This window comes from Simochromis diagramma, unplaced genomic scaffold (genome assembly GCF_900408965.1).
Source record: "Simochromis diagramma unplaced genomic scaffold, fSimDia1.1 OVJJ01000603.1, whole genome shotgun sequence".
NCBI lineage: Eukaryota > Metazoa > Chordata > Actinopteri > Cichliformes > Cichlidae > Simochromis > Simochromis diagramma.
Window position 1 is genome coordinate 15,881,861 of NW_024387414.1, and position 15,722 is coordinate 15,897,582.

A 15,722-nucleotide genomic window follows, 5' to 3' on the forward strand; every position below is an offset into this window, starting at 1 on the left:
TCAGCCATTTATATGTTGAGCAATTTTTAAACAATAAGAGCAGCAGTCCATTAAGCTTTTAACATCTCCCTTTCATATTCCAGTACACGCTGGAAAGTACGGACAGTGGCCTGTGCTGCTGCTTTACTCTGTGCTTTGTCGTCAGTGCTGTAAGTGGTGGATTGCTTTCAGGTGCTTTTTTTTGTCTGTCGTTGTATCTAGTGAGAGCATGAAAATCTTAAAGTGATAACTGTGGGGAAAAGCTGTGGTGTGGAAGTGAAAAAAGTATAGACTCCACATTTAAAAAGTGTGGTTTGGAAAGGAAGGGGTCTCAGGCTGAGGTGAGAATTTGCACCTGCAGAAGCACTTCCATTTGTGCAGGGCATGGGTGTCTGTGTCTTTCTAGTAATTTACAGCATGCCTAATTCATTTCAAAGCTATTTTCTAGCTTTCTAAGTTGTTTTCACAGCTAAATATTTGCAGTGGAGAATGCAACTTGGAAGGGCACAACCACTACCCTGTGACTCATTATATGACCTGGCTACATTTATTATGTGTTTTGTACTACTGCTTAATAAATATTGATTTACTATTTTAATTACATGTTAATCTCAAAACACATAGGTACCAGGGTTATTACTCTCTCAAGTCATACTGCAAATTTCCTGTTTGCAAATATTTGTTGAGGATGACATCCTGAGAGGGCCATAAAAGTGAATAGCAATCATTAAACAGAGACTAGCTTTCTACAATATCTGCAAAAGTGTCAATATCAGCAGCACAGACTGACCCAGTCTTTAATCAATTGCTTTTACACTTCTTTGTCAAAAGCAATAATTTTCAGGGCATGCACACAAAAGATATAGGTAGAAATCTCAAAAGTCCCTTTCTGTATTTAAATATGGATTTAAGAAAAGAATCTTTAATGTTTATTTCATTTTCTCCTTAACTTAATAAAACCAAATAATCAGGTTTAAATTTCCTGACAAGCTTTTGAACTTTCCAAACAGACAGAATGACCCCAACCAATTTAATGAAAATGAATAATGACTCCAGTATTGTTTTGAGATAAGTGTAATAAGTCAAATGTTAGTACAGTCCCAGAGCAACTCGTGATTGAACTGATATTAAATGAAAGCATGAAGAAAAGACAGATTAAAAGGTCCCTTTTTATTTATTTATTGTATGAATGAAATTATCCTAACCATTTAAAGACTCTTTTTTTTGACAGATTTGAAGACCTGTTAAAGCGGCTCTTTGAAACTAAGTCCAGGTAATAATTCTCCTAAAGGTTGCAATCTCTTCCGGTTGCTGTTCACAATGATGCAAATCGAATCAAAGGAATTTAAATAACAAGCATTAACTAAGCTGTGTGTGAACTTCTTGCTGTTGTTATACTAAATTATTTTCCAAACAAGAGGGACTTTTTCAGGCCTTCCAAGTTATTGAGTTTTAAAATGGGAGAAAACAATGGGGCAGGTAAAAGCTATTTTTTTCTCTTTGTACTAGAAGGTTTTTTTCTTTCTCTGTTGCACATAAAAAGTGCTTTGCGTGAAACCAGTAAAGAGTAGTTCTTTCATAAGCACATGCTTGACATTTGTAGTTCAAAGACAAAATACTTGAAACTCAAACATCAATCAAACAAACTAAGATTATACTCTGGTAAAACAGTTCCCAGGAAGGAAAAGGAATAAACAAAATACAAACATGGAAATAAAAACTCAGAGTTCCAACAGTATTCCATGTTCTCATTACTATAATTTATCATTGTATACTATCTGTAAACATATACTGTATATATACTGTCATAGTTTTTTTTTTTTTTTTTTTGCTTGGCATGAAAACCTGCAGACCCCTTAGGCCCTTTCTGTATGTGACTCCTAAAAGGTTATCATACAGCACCGGTTCTTAAACATTTCTAACATGTCCTCTTTCAAATGCCAGAAAAAGCTCAGATCTTAGAGTTTCTATCAATGTTTAACTAAATTAAAATATTAAAGGTGAATTCCAGTAAAATAAAGGTGAGCATGACACAATTGGCTGGCTGTAGTTAGTTCATCATATTTGCCTCGTATTTTTTCTTTGGTCATTTTGCCTGAACAAAAGTTAAAAAAAAACATTTACTTTTGATGAGGGTGAACAACACTGAGTGTGTGTTTGGGAATAATCTATGCAGTATGTAGTATTCACATGGTTTGTTCCTGAGATCAAGGTGGCTGGTTTAATTGAGCTTGTACTAGACCCAGGGCTGAGAGTGCAGGCAGAGGAACATCGATAAACTATAAAATGGTTCCAATATGGCTAATCGATGAGGCTTTGTGAGCAGCTCCCTTGGGACTTTGATTTTCCTCTCAAACAACAATCCAGGATCTCTGGTCTTCAAAGCCAAACTCCATCTTTGCTGTTATTGTAGTTGTTGCTTTCCCCGTGTTTGAGTGATGTCACTGAGGTCGATTTCATCCCTGTCCATAAAGACTCTCCCACACTTGAATCACCCAGGAGACAGCTTCGCTTGGTCTGTGCAATGGTAACAACAACCAATAAAGGTCAATCTCCCATGGTAATGGCCAATTGGGTTTGTTCCCGTTATTGGCCCTCTGAGCAGTGGTCAACAGATGGAGAGCTGGCATCACTGACGCAAGTTACACTCCAACCTTCTGTATCCAGGCACTGCTGTGTGATTCTACTCATCTTCTCCCTCAGCTTGTGTTGGCCTGTACATTACTCTATCATGCACAGCTTTTGTATGAGGAGGACCGTCACAGTAGAGTCACAGGAGTGCTGCCAGTGAGGGCTAACCGTCTAACCATTTCAGCTAATTGCCTCATTAATGATTCACTGGTGTTAGGCTGCTCTAGCACTTCGCTGTGGGGAGCAAATTGTTCTGATTGGTTTGCCTCTGTCAATTATTGATGAGGCAGTGAGCTGAAGTGCTAACACCTGGCTTTAGAAGTCCAAGTGGCCCTGCATTCCCATCACATCCTCTGTTATCGCACACCTTGGGACTACATTCTGTTTGGAGAGGATGTAGTCTTGACGGTAGCAGTTCTCTGAGAATGGACGTAGCATGCCCTGGGGTAATAGCTGTGATCTCACTTGCGAGCATGTTAGCTCAAAGAACACGGCTAGCTGCTGTGCAAAAGCTGGAAAAAAAAAAGACGCTTGTAGTGATTTGTGCCGTAACTAACCGAAGGCAAACGCAGGAAGAGGCACCACTGATGAAGCTAGACTGTGTACATGTATTTATATGCAACTACAAATAACAGCAAAATCTAAAATACTTGATTATAATAATGGAAAACTACTAGAAATAATAATCATAAATCATATTCTTAAGTGTATTTTACCATCACTCATCATGTCCTTAGGAATCATGTTAGGCAAAATTAAACAAAATATAAATAGATAAAAGTAAAAACATTTTCCACAAATGGATACAATGTAAATAAAATGACATAAAAATGTATAGATTCTACCAGCATCAGTGGAGCTGTGATGGTATGCAAAGCAATGCCAATACTTTGTTTATGGTGATTTATAATGGGTGCAGGCAGCACCTTTACAGTAGGGTCATGTAATTGGATCTCCAGTAGATAGCAGCTGAATTCCACTATAGTCTCTGTGTCTAATGGCCCACCCACAAAGACCTCCCTCTGGCCACATGAATCATTCTTTCACAGTGCACAAGATGCTGGAAGGTCTCCCGAAACTTTTTAGAAACAAACAACACAATAAAGAAAATGTGTAAAAAAAAATGTTTATGGTTCAAAATGGTAAATCACAACCAGACTAAATAATATTTTTAATAGAATTAAATTAGACTCACCCATGCTGTTAGTGAATTGCCTCATCTCTCCTTGGCCTTAATTGAAGCTGATTATAGAGTCACCCCCCCATGCTGACGCCACTGTCACTCTGAATCTCAGCCAAGTGGGCTTTCCATGTACACTCACAGGGTGGTCATTCTGCCTTTGTTTTTACACTGGGACCAGTGACAGCAGAGCCCATCCCACACTTCAAGTGCAGTGACTGTTGCTTACTGTGTGTCACAATAAACCTTGGACAAGCACGCATAGTTCAGACAAGGGTCCTGTATTGCTCACAATGTGGACTTCACTCACAGTCTTGAGGTGTACTTTGTGTGTGTGTGTGTGTGTGTGTGTGTGTGTGTGTGTGTGTGTGTGTGTGTGTGTGTGTGTGTTTACATATCTTTGTGGGGACCAAAAAGTTTACTATACTTATGGGGACCAACAGCCCTTATGGGAACAAAATGCCTGTCCACAAGAGTTTGAAGGCGTTTTTGAGACTCAAAATGTGGTTTTAGTGTCAGAGTTATAATTAGGTTATGGGTAGGCTTAGGGTAAGGGTTACGGTTAGGCATTCATTTTTGATGGTTAGGGTAATGGTGAGCAACTAGGGAAAGCATTATGTCAATTAGATGTCACCACAAAGATATGAAAACACAACTGTGAGTGTGTGTTTGTATGTGCGCGTGTGTGTGTGTTCACGGCGTACACGGAAAACAACACTAGTCAATTGCAGTATGACTCCCACTTTAATTCTTGTCTTCTTTTCTTGTCCAACCCCTCCTCCCCCCTTTCTCTTTCTGTCTCTCTCCATTAACAGATAACCTAATGACTGAGCAGTGATGACATCAAAGCAACTGACCAATTGCACCGAGACACCTACAAAGCACAACATTCAAAATTATTTCCCGAAGAACAACAAACAAGGCCCGCTGGAATTCTTCAAAATCTCTACAGCGATTCTTGAAAAGCCTCTTACTACTCCTGTTTCCTTTCCCAATATTTTACCTCCAGCTTTTTTCTACAAAACCACAAAAATAAAAAACAAATAAAATAAAATAAAACAAAAATAAAAATCACAGAGACTCATAATCAGGAGATGGTTGATTCTCTTCGATGGAAAGATCACTGATGCATGCTTCTGTAAATAGATCACAATAAAACCCTATTCTTATTCCTAATATAGGAAATGTACCGAGTTGCTCTCACCAAATTCATAAACCTTCATTACTGTGAATAGAATACCCATGGTTCAATATTTTCCATATAAAATCAGTATTCTTACCTATTCAGAGCCCATGTAGCTATTATTTCAGATACTGCTTCTCTAGTCTTTGAAGTTAATTTGATTGTAAAAACTGTACTTACAATTGTTCTTATTCTCAGCCTAGTCTTCCTCTCGAGTATCCACACTAGTACGTGTAAATAGAGACAAATGAAGACAACCGCATGGATCAGACTTTAGTGTATATTTACCACGCTCTTAGATCACAAATCTCAGTATGTGGATATTTCAGACAACATTTTTGAAAGTTTAAAATAGCTGAAGATATTTTCTGATGGCCAGTGGTTTAGTCTCAGATACCTGGATACTGTCTGAATAGATCAAATTTATCTGGCCACATTACAATGATTATACAACAGAAACTCCTTTGCTATCATCAGTGAATTCCATTGGGAAACAGGCAAATTGAACAGAAGAAGCAGGCAATTTGCCAAAGCCATGATTCTAACATAGCACCTCTAAGTATTAGGTTTAATATTTGATGTACTGTTTTTTTTTTCTTTTTGTTTTTTATATATATAATTTACAGATTTCTCCCATTGTCCTCTTATTTATTATTTTCTACTACAACAACTGCCCTGCCCTCTCATGCCCACTTCGTAACTGTTGTAGCAAAGCTGCTGTTAGCCTGAGAGGGACACGTTTTTTTCTTTGCATGGTTTGAAACTGTGCTCCAGTCCTGAGCCTACACAGGGGCAAAAGAAGACCTCAGTAACTGCAATGTAGAAATGAGGATTCTGGCCTCTGCCTTCAGTGGACTATGAAGCTAACCAAAAGGACTGACTGACATCGTACCAAGCCAATGAAGAGATGACCTCAAGGATTAGGCCCTCACTGGTGAAGACAGAAATCCTTTTGCATGGACAACAGGGATAATTTCTAGCTTGTTGAAGACCTCATCTCCACCGTTGTGCATCCTCTACCTCTCAGTGTTCTGCTGTGCATCAAGAAATCCATGTCTTCACACTGACCCCCCTCTACTACCCCACGTTTCTGCTGCATGTCCCTCTAGAGCCTCACGAGGAGAGTTCAGCATTAAATGCTTTGGATGGATCTATATGGCAATGGGAGAAACCAAACCAATGCCCAACAAGTACACACATATGACGCATGCATAGAGATGCTCAATCATACACAATGCCTCTCGAATATGTTGCTGTATATATGTACACTATGTCAAGTATGTATAGTCTCAGATGCTGTACTTTGCATGTTGATTTGTAGATGGAATGTGACCTTTATTCAAACAAGAGGATGAGCAGGTAGTGAGTGGGTTGACTCTCTAAACCAATGCAAGCCCTTTGACAGCTTTACATCTCCATATTTGCTGGCAGGAGATTTACAGTAAGGTGACAGAAACAGTTTGATGTCTACTGTGACATGTTGTCTTCCAGCAAACAGCAGTTCTGATAAGGTTTAAACTCTCTGAAGGAACACATACTGTCCCTGCTGATGTCACACAGAATCTGGCCACAGCGAATGTGGGTAGAAGAAGAGAAGGAAAACTGGGGCGCTCCAATTAAGTGGCAGCGCACAAAGTGGCATAGGGCATCCTGCCAGCAACTGTCTATTCATCCAGTGTCAAAGGGATTTGCACGTCTCAATGAGTGTATGCACTGACAGAGAAGTCCAAGAGCTAAGCAGAGGAGGGGAAGGAAAGGAAACAAGGCTGGGCTGAAAGGAGATTTTTTTTTTCTTTTTTTGTGTAATTTCACAGCTTCTGATCAAAATTTAAGGTTGTACTAAGCTGATGTTGACATACTTTACTGGTCGGTCCACTTATTTGTCAATTTTTAAAAATTTTTCAATAACCCCTTGACCCCATCTATTACTATCATACAGCTCTCTGGGCTGTCATGACCTAATGTCCTGTCTAAGGTTAACTTTGTGTTAATGAGTATGGCCCTCTGCTCCACCAGATGTTCACCCTTGTGGCCAAATACCCAATACCCTCTGTGCTTCTGTAATGCCTGCCCACTACATCTGTACTCTTTCTGGATGCAGCTGCAGAAATTTCTCAACCATCAAAAATGCAGTTGAAGTAGGAAACGACATCAACTCTGCAAAACAGGTGCTTTCTTTTGGAGTAAAATTAATAAAAGACATAAATCAAAATGCTGCACCATAAAAATAGAATTTTAGCAGAATACATGTGGTTGCCTAATTTGTGTGTCTTACACAAAGTAGGTCTTACAATTTATGTGAGCAAATCTTCTTAAATCAAATATTGTCAGAGCACACCAAAGCTATTTACAGTCAACATGTAAACTGACTTGAAATTTGGACTTCTGACTTAGTGGTGATTAGTTAAGGAAGATTTAAAACACAGAAAAGGATGAAGATGTCATTCAAATATGAGACTGTGTGTGGTCTGAGTGTCAAGGCTTTCCACTTTGTTAGAAGTGAAACAAAGATGAAGCCGTATGTGACAGGTAGATGTGCTTTCCATGTTTTTGATTGCAGTGTTTAAACACCACCCAGCAATAAAACTGGACAGGACCAGAACAATATAGACAGCTATACACCTGAACACACAAAACGTGTGTAAATGCATACAAGCACAGAAGCACATCCTTGATCTTTTTGTGACAGACGCACACACACGCGCACAGCAAGCTAATCTAAACAGCAAGGCTGTATGTAAACAGATCGGCGACATAATGGGATTGTTCAGTGTGCAAACAATAAGCTGTTAGTGTAATCACAGGTCAAAGATATATTACCCAGAGGGCCACGCTGTATGTATATTAACATGATGGATACGCTGGAGAGGAGGGGGCAGGGATATCAGGGATATAGAGCTCCACTGATTCGGATTTACCCCCTACTGGGTCTTGCCCGCTGCCTTTCTCTCCTCTGGCTCCTTCATATGGGCCCCACTTAATCAGTCTTCTTCTCATCTTGCTGCTTCCCCCATTCACCCACCTCTTTCTTATACACCAAATTCTTCTATTTCTTCACAACGCTCCCTCTTAAATACTTCAGTCATATCTTTAACACAGTATCTTCATTTACTTATTTCCTCTCCCTGTCGCCACTGGGCAGATTATGATCAGCTTCGGTGAAGTGGTCAGTCCATCTCTGTGGTCAGTGGGGTATCAGGATAAAGTAGCTCCACAATCTTATTTTTGGATTAGGCCAAGAGAGGTCTGGCTTATACTGGACTACTGAGGTGCTTCACCCATGTCTAATAAAAACAGTGAAAGAGCAAGGCTAGAAGACAAAAGACAGCACCATGTTGGGGAAGAACAATGCATGCGATAAAGAGAGATTGCTACATGTTCCCCTTAACTATGTACTGTGCTTGTGTGTCACAGTGAGTAGCAGCATACTAGAGCCATTTCGGGCAGGATAAATGCCGCAGAGCTTACTTTATAAGATCTCACCTTATTAACTTATCTCTACATTATTTGATTATGATCTAGCCCATTCTCTAAACTGGTTAATAAGTCCATGTCCTCCTGACTAAACACTTGATTAGTGTCATCACCGGCTAGCTTGTGTGTGTGTGCTGCATATGCCTGTGGATCATTGAAGCAGATGCACACTGGGGCCAAGTGACAGAGTAAACACATAGACAGAACACTGCAGAGGAAAAACAACCTGAATAAAATGGGCCTGTTTGATTATTTCAAGTCTGTCTGCCTTCTGGATGTGTGGCTGAAGATATAGTGTAAAGCTTTTGTGTGGACAACCAATGCTCAATACAGAATAGTGAAAAGGCAATGTTATATCAACTACTTCATTACAGCTGCTGGCAGGTCAAATCCCGTTATAAAACTATCCCATGAGTGTGAGACAGTTGCTTGTCACAGGCAGCTAGTTAATCCTATGCCAGCTGCTAAGCAAAGTTCTGTTACCTTGCCTTGTGAGTGATTGGTTGTTGCTATGACAATCGTGCCAGCAAAGATACTTCCCAAGCCTCAGGCATCCTTAACCATCAAGTATTGACACTACGCATACATGTGAATCCTGCCAAGGACACAATGCTGTAGCAAGTGATAGCTGCCCCCACCCCTGGCACACAAGAGAGAGAGATCACTGTTCTGAACAGGGAATAGCAAAATGTATCATAGAAAAAATGCATGACTAAAAGGCGATTTATTGGAAAATATGAGTATAAATTTGACAAGCTAAGATTTTCTAGTAAGACCCCAAAATTATTTTTAGTCAAAAAAGCTACAAAAGACTCACTTAACACTGTATAACATAGATGGTATATGGAGCTCTTTAAGTAACCACCAACTTTGATCATGAAGGATGGCAGTACAATTTCCAGTGTGAATTTTAAATTCTTATATTGTGTTTGTGTAGCATTAAGCTACACAACTATAAACTTATCCAGATGACCTCTATCCTCTATTTCTATGTTAAGTAATACTGCAATCAAAGTTACAGACAGTAACTTTGATGACAGACACATGCTTGACAGCAGCTCTTCTCACCATGCAACTCTGTACTGCAGAAATATGCAGCAGCATACATATCCATGCCCTGCTCTTCTTTCTGTCACACACAGCTCCTTTTCATACACACAAAAACACACACTTTGGCTGTCTGTGTCTATGTCTGATGGAGTGTCATGATTAGCAGTGACCTCAAGCTAGACAGGGATGGGGTAGTGGGAGTGGGGTCAAAGGTGGTAGGATTACAGTGAAGCAACCCGTGTCAAGTCCTCTACTTCAATCCTGACCTCCAGGCTGACCTGAGCCTCTTGAAAAATTATTCACATGTATGAGGTCAACATACTGTGGGTACATCAACACATTACTCACAGAATATCTAACTCATGTGTGTATTTGAACTAAGAGAGGACTCTTAAAATGCTTGAAATGTAACACATGAAGTGGTGTGGACTTTGACGTAGGGATACAGTGGATGAAGGTTGGTCTCACAACCAGACAGCAAGAAAGACAGAACAGCCCTCCTTATGCCACATAGCTAATGGCAGGGATGAATAATAGAGCCTTTAAAGCCCTTACTGCCACCTCATTCTGGCCTGCACATAAGCTTGAGCTCTAGGTGGGCAGTTAGCCATCAAGCCCCTCGCTGAGATGAGATGGGCTCCCAAGAAGATTGGGGATGGGGGTGAAGAAAATCGGATTAACCAAAATGCCTCAATTGGAAGAAATGCTCTGGGCTGACCTCATTGTAATACCATTGATAAATGCTGTAAACCAAATCTTTAGCATCTGATTAGATAATGGAGGAAATCACAACCTTTGTCTGTGGGATGCAATGGTTCAAAACACACAGAATGTGAGTTTTTAAAAACAAAAACAAAAAAACGAGAGACAATAGGGACTTCTACAAATAGCCAAGTTTGCTACTATAGAAACAAATAAATGGGGAAATAATAAATTGCCAGGAGCTGTGGACAGGTGGCATTTCAGTCTGCACCGTTTAGCTGTGCAGTCTGGTTTCTGACAGCTTGATTTAGTCTCCCACACCTGAGCCAGAAAACAGAGAGAAAATTAACGGCAGGGAAAACAGCTTAACTAGATTCCAATTTGCCTGCTTTGAAACACAATTGATGAAGCTAATGCACATGGAAAACACAGAATGCAGTTTTTGGTAGAGTACCAAGCTTACTTTGATTGTGCGAAGTCTGTGCACACTAATTCAGGGTCAGACAGGAAGGTAATAGTACTAATTTAATTTACCCCTGTTTTGTTCTATCCTGCTTCGGGGGGTGGGGGGTAAGGGTTTACCTTTAGGGCGTAAAACTGAGATTATAGTGGCTCAAGAGGAGATAACATGCTGTTCTCCCTGCTGTGATTCGGGTGTAATCCTTCAGTTTTAGAGAAGTGAAAAGTTTGTAAAGTCCAGAAAGTTATGAATACATCCCTTCTGGGCCCCCTACAGAGCAGAGAGTCTGAGACAGCAGGGGATAACCATATGCTATCAAAGTGTTCTTCAAAGCTCCCATCTTTAGTCGACTAAATTATACAGTATCATCACATATACCTGACAAAAATAGAAGAAACGTAATTATGCAGCCTAATGTACTAATGGGGGAAAAAACATTACTAGAAAAAATATGTTTTTCGGAAGTCTGGCCACTTTGAAAGGTAAATAATTTTCTTTTTCACTCGAATGCGTTTGTTTAAACTGCGTTTGTGCTCCAGTAGTGTGGGTCAGCTCATCATTTTGTTTTTACATGCTTTTAAAATACTGCTGCTGGTGAACAATTAAAAATTTATGATTCCTATCACAATGAGCTCCTTCACTGTTACCAGAGGTTAATTTGTGCTCGCCCCTCATTTCAATTGTACCGTAGTAAATGTCCACATTATTTCCCACATGGGCCTGGATGAGGGGTTTGATTATCCAAAGGTAGACCTTGGTTGGCTCTGTTATTATCAGAGGGGCCGTAAGCTGCAGTAACAGCTTCTAGGGTCTTATTGCTATGGCGATCAGCCCCTTGCCACTTGGCCTCCATGACCCTAGTCAGAGATAAGCTTTATGGGAAAGCACATTAACATGCTCTGGCAGTCACCTCCCTCCTTTATCAAAGGCAGTTCTGTGAAATCAAGTGTTTATAGACCCCCAGTGAGGGTATAGTGCTGCTGATTGCCCATATTAGAGGTTGACTGTAAATGAGCTCGAGGTGGACAAAGGACTTGTAGCAGTTGGGAGAATTGAGGATACGTAATAGTGATGTTATCCTCACTAAATGAGCAATATCTTTAATGACTGCAACACCCCATGAGCAGGTTACTAGCCCCTGGATTACAAATGCTGTCTGCAGCCTAAATATATCCATGTCTTCCATTCTTTCTACAAAAACTGACAAAACTATAACAATAAAAATGCAAAATCTGCTTTTAGATATGGTGTAACATATTTTGTAGTCATTTATCCTATTCGCACTATACTGTAAGTGGCAGCTTCTTCTTCGACTGTCTTCTCGTTTTTGTTGCACTACATCCATTAAATAAAACATTTTAAAGGCCTTTTTTCTACATTTCCAAGCACACTGATGTGGGCATTTTTCTGTGGCTATGAAAGGCACAATTCGAAAAAGAATGTGTCAGTGTCGAGTGCCTGCTTAGAGCCTGATCGCTGATATAAGATCATCTCAGTATGTCCGCAGTGATGGATGGTGATAGCCCAGTGTCTTTGTACAAATCAGGAGGCCCTCCTGTTGTCACTGACTGGACAGATACAGGAAGCATGAAAGAGAGAGACGCAGCCACAGCTTAATGTCCTTCTCTGGTGCTGTGCATGCTCTTTCCTATTTGCTTTTCCCTTCACGGCACGGTTAACATCGTAAATTAACCTTTCCAAGCCCCCTGTGCTCAGAGACTAGTGCGCAATACAGACAAAGGGAAAACTAGATCTCTGTTATGCAATGCGGTAGCACTGGTCAGAGACAAAGCCTGTTACAGAACTGAGCTATTCCTTTTGCAGTGAAGGGGAATAAAACAACACACCTTGTTTAGTCGAGCAAACATTCTCTTTTATGTGCATGTCCCATGTACTCAAATCGGTATGAGGCTGCTTTTTGTTCTCCATCCTAGAAATGTAAATGAAACACATGAAAGAAAATGTATTGTAGTCTTTTCTTCCTAGTTCAAGTCTGTAAATAGGATGTAAATACCAAACAGCTATGCATGCTAATATACAAGCAATTTGTTCAGGTACTTTTGTAATCCCGACTTCTCATATGGCATGTAGTGACGACAAGAAGCAAACACTGAAAATCATAAGAAATTGTAAACACGGATATGGTTTGTAAACAACTTCAAAACTGAAAAGTATATGTCTTTGCTGTTAATGTTTTCTTACTGATAACTAATGCATTGGCCTGCCATTTACTACACTGCTCTGCTCATGTTACTTTTTATCTTTTTTATGTTTCGTAAGGTAGGGCTGAGGCAAAAAAAATAAAAAAAAATCACTGGTTTGTGGTCTAGTTGGGATGGGGACTAAGAAGCTGAGGGGAAAGCAGTCAGATCATGTTTGTAGGTCTTTTGCTTTTTTGTTGATTTGTTTTTCTTTTCTCTTTTTGAGTTTCTTTTTTCCATTGCCACTGCATGTTTACATGCATACGCTTAATAATTAATGACATATCCTGAATGTCTTCCACAATAAATCAAGTGTTGTGGCAAAACTACTTAAAAGTAGTGAAACTGCGGTGCAATTTTAGTTATTTCACCAAAAAAGTCTTATCACCAGCTTTAGAGTGTGCTCTTTAAAAAAAGGCATTAATCTGTTTTCTATAAAAGAAATAACAATTCTGTAAATGTCTGTAAATTCCGATTAACAACAAACTACAAAGCTGGTACAACAGGCAATTTTGACTCCAAATTGTCCAACTCATGACATGCAAGGGAAAGAGTTTTTGATATTTTTTTTTCTAATATTAAAAGAATAATAATGTCCAATGAAAAATGATGATCTATATTTCAAATTTGCCTCTGCCCTAGCAACTCTAATGTGACATTTTATGAAAACAGAAATAGGGAGGAGTGAAAATAAAAAAATGTTTTTGTTTCTAGAGGATTTATTTTCAACCATGTTAGAACCATGTTAAATCCCAAGGCGCTCATAGTAGATGGAAGTGTCTAATTTTTAACCTGTGCTAAAGATATTTTGAATTTAATAAATAATTATTGTAAAGAGAAAACATGTCTGTCTTCTGAAGTCTCTCTTGAATCCTTCTGCGTACGAGTGATAAAGTAAAACTAAACAGTGAAGGGAAACTAAACACAATTACAGAGTTTAGTTATAAAACGCATTAATCCGGTGTTGTGTCCTGATAAACGCTAGCCCTGCTCTGTAAGGGAGCCTAACTGCTTGATTTTTCCTCTTTTTATATCTTTGGTGGAGTGCAAGGAAAGCAATTGACACAATGACCTTTGACCCCTGGCGCCCAGTTGTATAAGATGGAGTGGAGACCTCTCACTTCACCTTGGCTTTGGTGAACCAGACTGTCTATTATATGCCACTTTAATATCGCAGAGATTCCCATAATATTTGTGAGTTCTGTGGCATCTGTTTAATTATCATCGTTCTAAGATTACTCCTCGCCTCAAACTAAAGGAATGGCTAATACTTTTGTGAAGGTTATCAGACTCAGTCTTCAATTAATTAAAAGTCTCTTGCACAGAGCAAGGGAAGTTTGTGCTTTGTATGTTTCAACAAATTGTTTACAAGAGGACACATTCAATTAGTTATTTCATTATCGCCCTAGGTGTAATCAATTGACAATGCCAATAACAAAGCCAAATCAATTTGTGAGCTGACTTCAGCAAATTTCTGTAAGTGACTGAAGAGCACTTCTAGGTTCGTGTTTTTCTGCACCGTTTACGCAGAAACCCCAATCACGGGCAATGCTACCGTACAGGCCATGAGAATATTTGCAGATTTGAGTGTTTCAAAGATGTTTGATTCGGTGGCTTCGGTCAGGAATTCCACATGTACACACTGTCTTCTGCAGGGAGCAAGGTTCTGTATTTTTCTTAGCTCCTCTTTTCCCCTCGAGTGATATATGGCAAAGAAAGAAAGAAGCACTCGCTTTCCCTCTGTCATTCCTTTCTCTCCCCTCCTGTAGCATAGATAAACAATGCGAGTGACAGTCTCTCATCACTCAAGAGGCTGAATCTCTGGCCCTGACCCGATAACATCAAGTGTGTGTGTCACCTGTCAAGTGGCTTCTGTCACACTTCAGTGGGAACTCAAAAACAAGACTCTGTGCGTGTGTGTATGTGTGTGTGTGTGTGTGTGTGAAGTCGATTGGGGGATGGTGTTGTGGGTTTAAGAGTGCCTGTTGGCATGCAAGCGCAGGCCTCTTTAGGCATGAGTGGAGTTGAGAGTGGCGAAGGGGGGGGTTGGTGCTTCTGAAGGTATGCCAGGAAACTGAGAAAGAAGGAGGGGGAGGCGTAACGACCCAAATGAGAAGGACTTGTGCAGACACTGTGAAACTATCTCATTTTGTAGGCTCCGCTAGTCTCATTCTCATGTTCAGAATGGACAGGGTGATCTGGGAACGCAATTATTTTCACCTATAAAAGGCAACATATGCCAAGATCATAAAAGATCTTATTGGACAGTAATTTATTAAAGCAAGTCATAGAAATGGAGAGAGGTAGGGCACTAGCTATAATACGAAGGTGTCGTTCTGCTTCTCATTAGGGGCCAGTGTCAGTGAAATTCAATACTCCAGGTGGCTGACAACAGAGGGATAGAAGAGCTAAACAGAAAGATGCCCTCTCTTTATAAGATCCTGGGGGAAAGGGAACATTTACTGCAGCTATATTGTATTGAAATTCCATTCTTGATTCGTTTTCTGTGTTTCACTGGAAACTTCCATAGTTGAATATGTGTACTTAAGTGCATCTTATTTCATGGGCACCTCTACTGCAGGACAGCCATCCTTACTATGATTTATTTTTCCATTTTATTGGATAAACACGCGTTTTCTTTTTCCAAAGGTACGAATGAACTGTAGAGCTTTGAGGCTAACAATGATCATCATCCTCATTGCAACAAACAGCTGCTACTAAGCAGAACTGGCATCCTCTTAAATGGATGAGTGATCTGAGACAGCGTGTTTGTTCCTATATTTCGAACGTTTAAATCACTGTTGAGCCCTGAATGAGCAATAATAAACTATCATTGTGATCCTCACAATACTGAATGATGTG

General features: G+C 39.8%; 1 protein-coding gene across 1 annotated transcript in view; it reads left to right on the forward strand.

Annotated features, from left to right (window-relative positions):
* The window catches only part of mafa (v-maf avian musculoaponeurotic fibrosarcoma oncogene homolog a (paralog a)), a 75,563-nt gene extending 62,593 nt beyond the window's left edge, over positions 1 to 12,970 (forward strand). The window contains exon 3 of the mRNA XM_040011208.1: positions 4,606 to 12,970. The gene's annotated coding sequence lies outside the window, so the exon portion shown is untranslated. The remainder of the gene's footprint in view (positions 1 to 4,605) is intronic.
* The last annotated feature ends 2,752 nt before the right edge of the window (positions 12,971 to 15,722 follow it).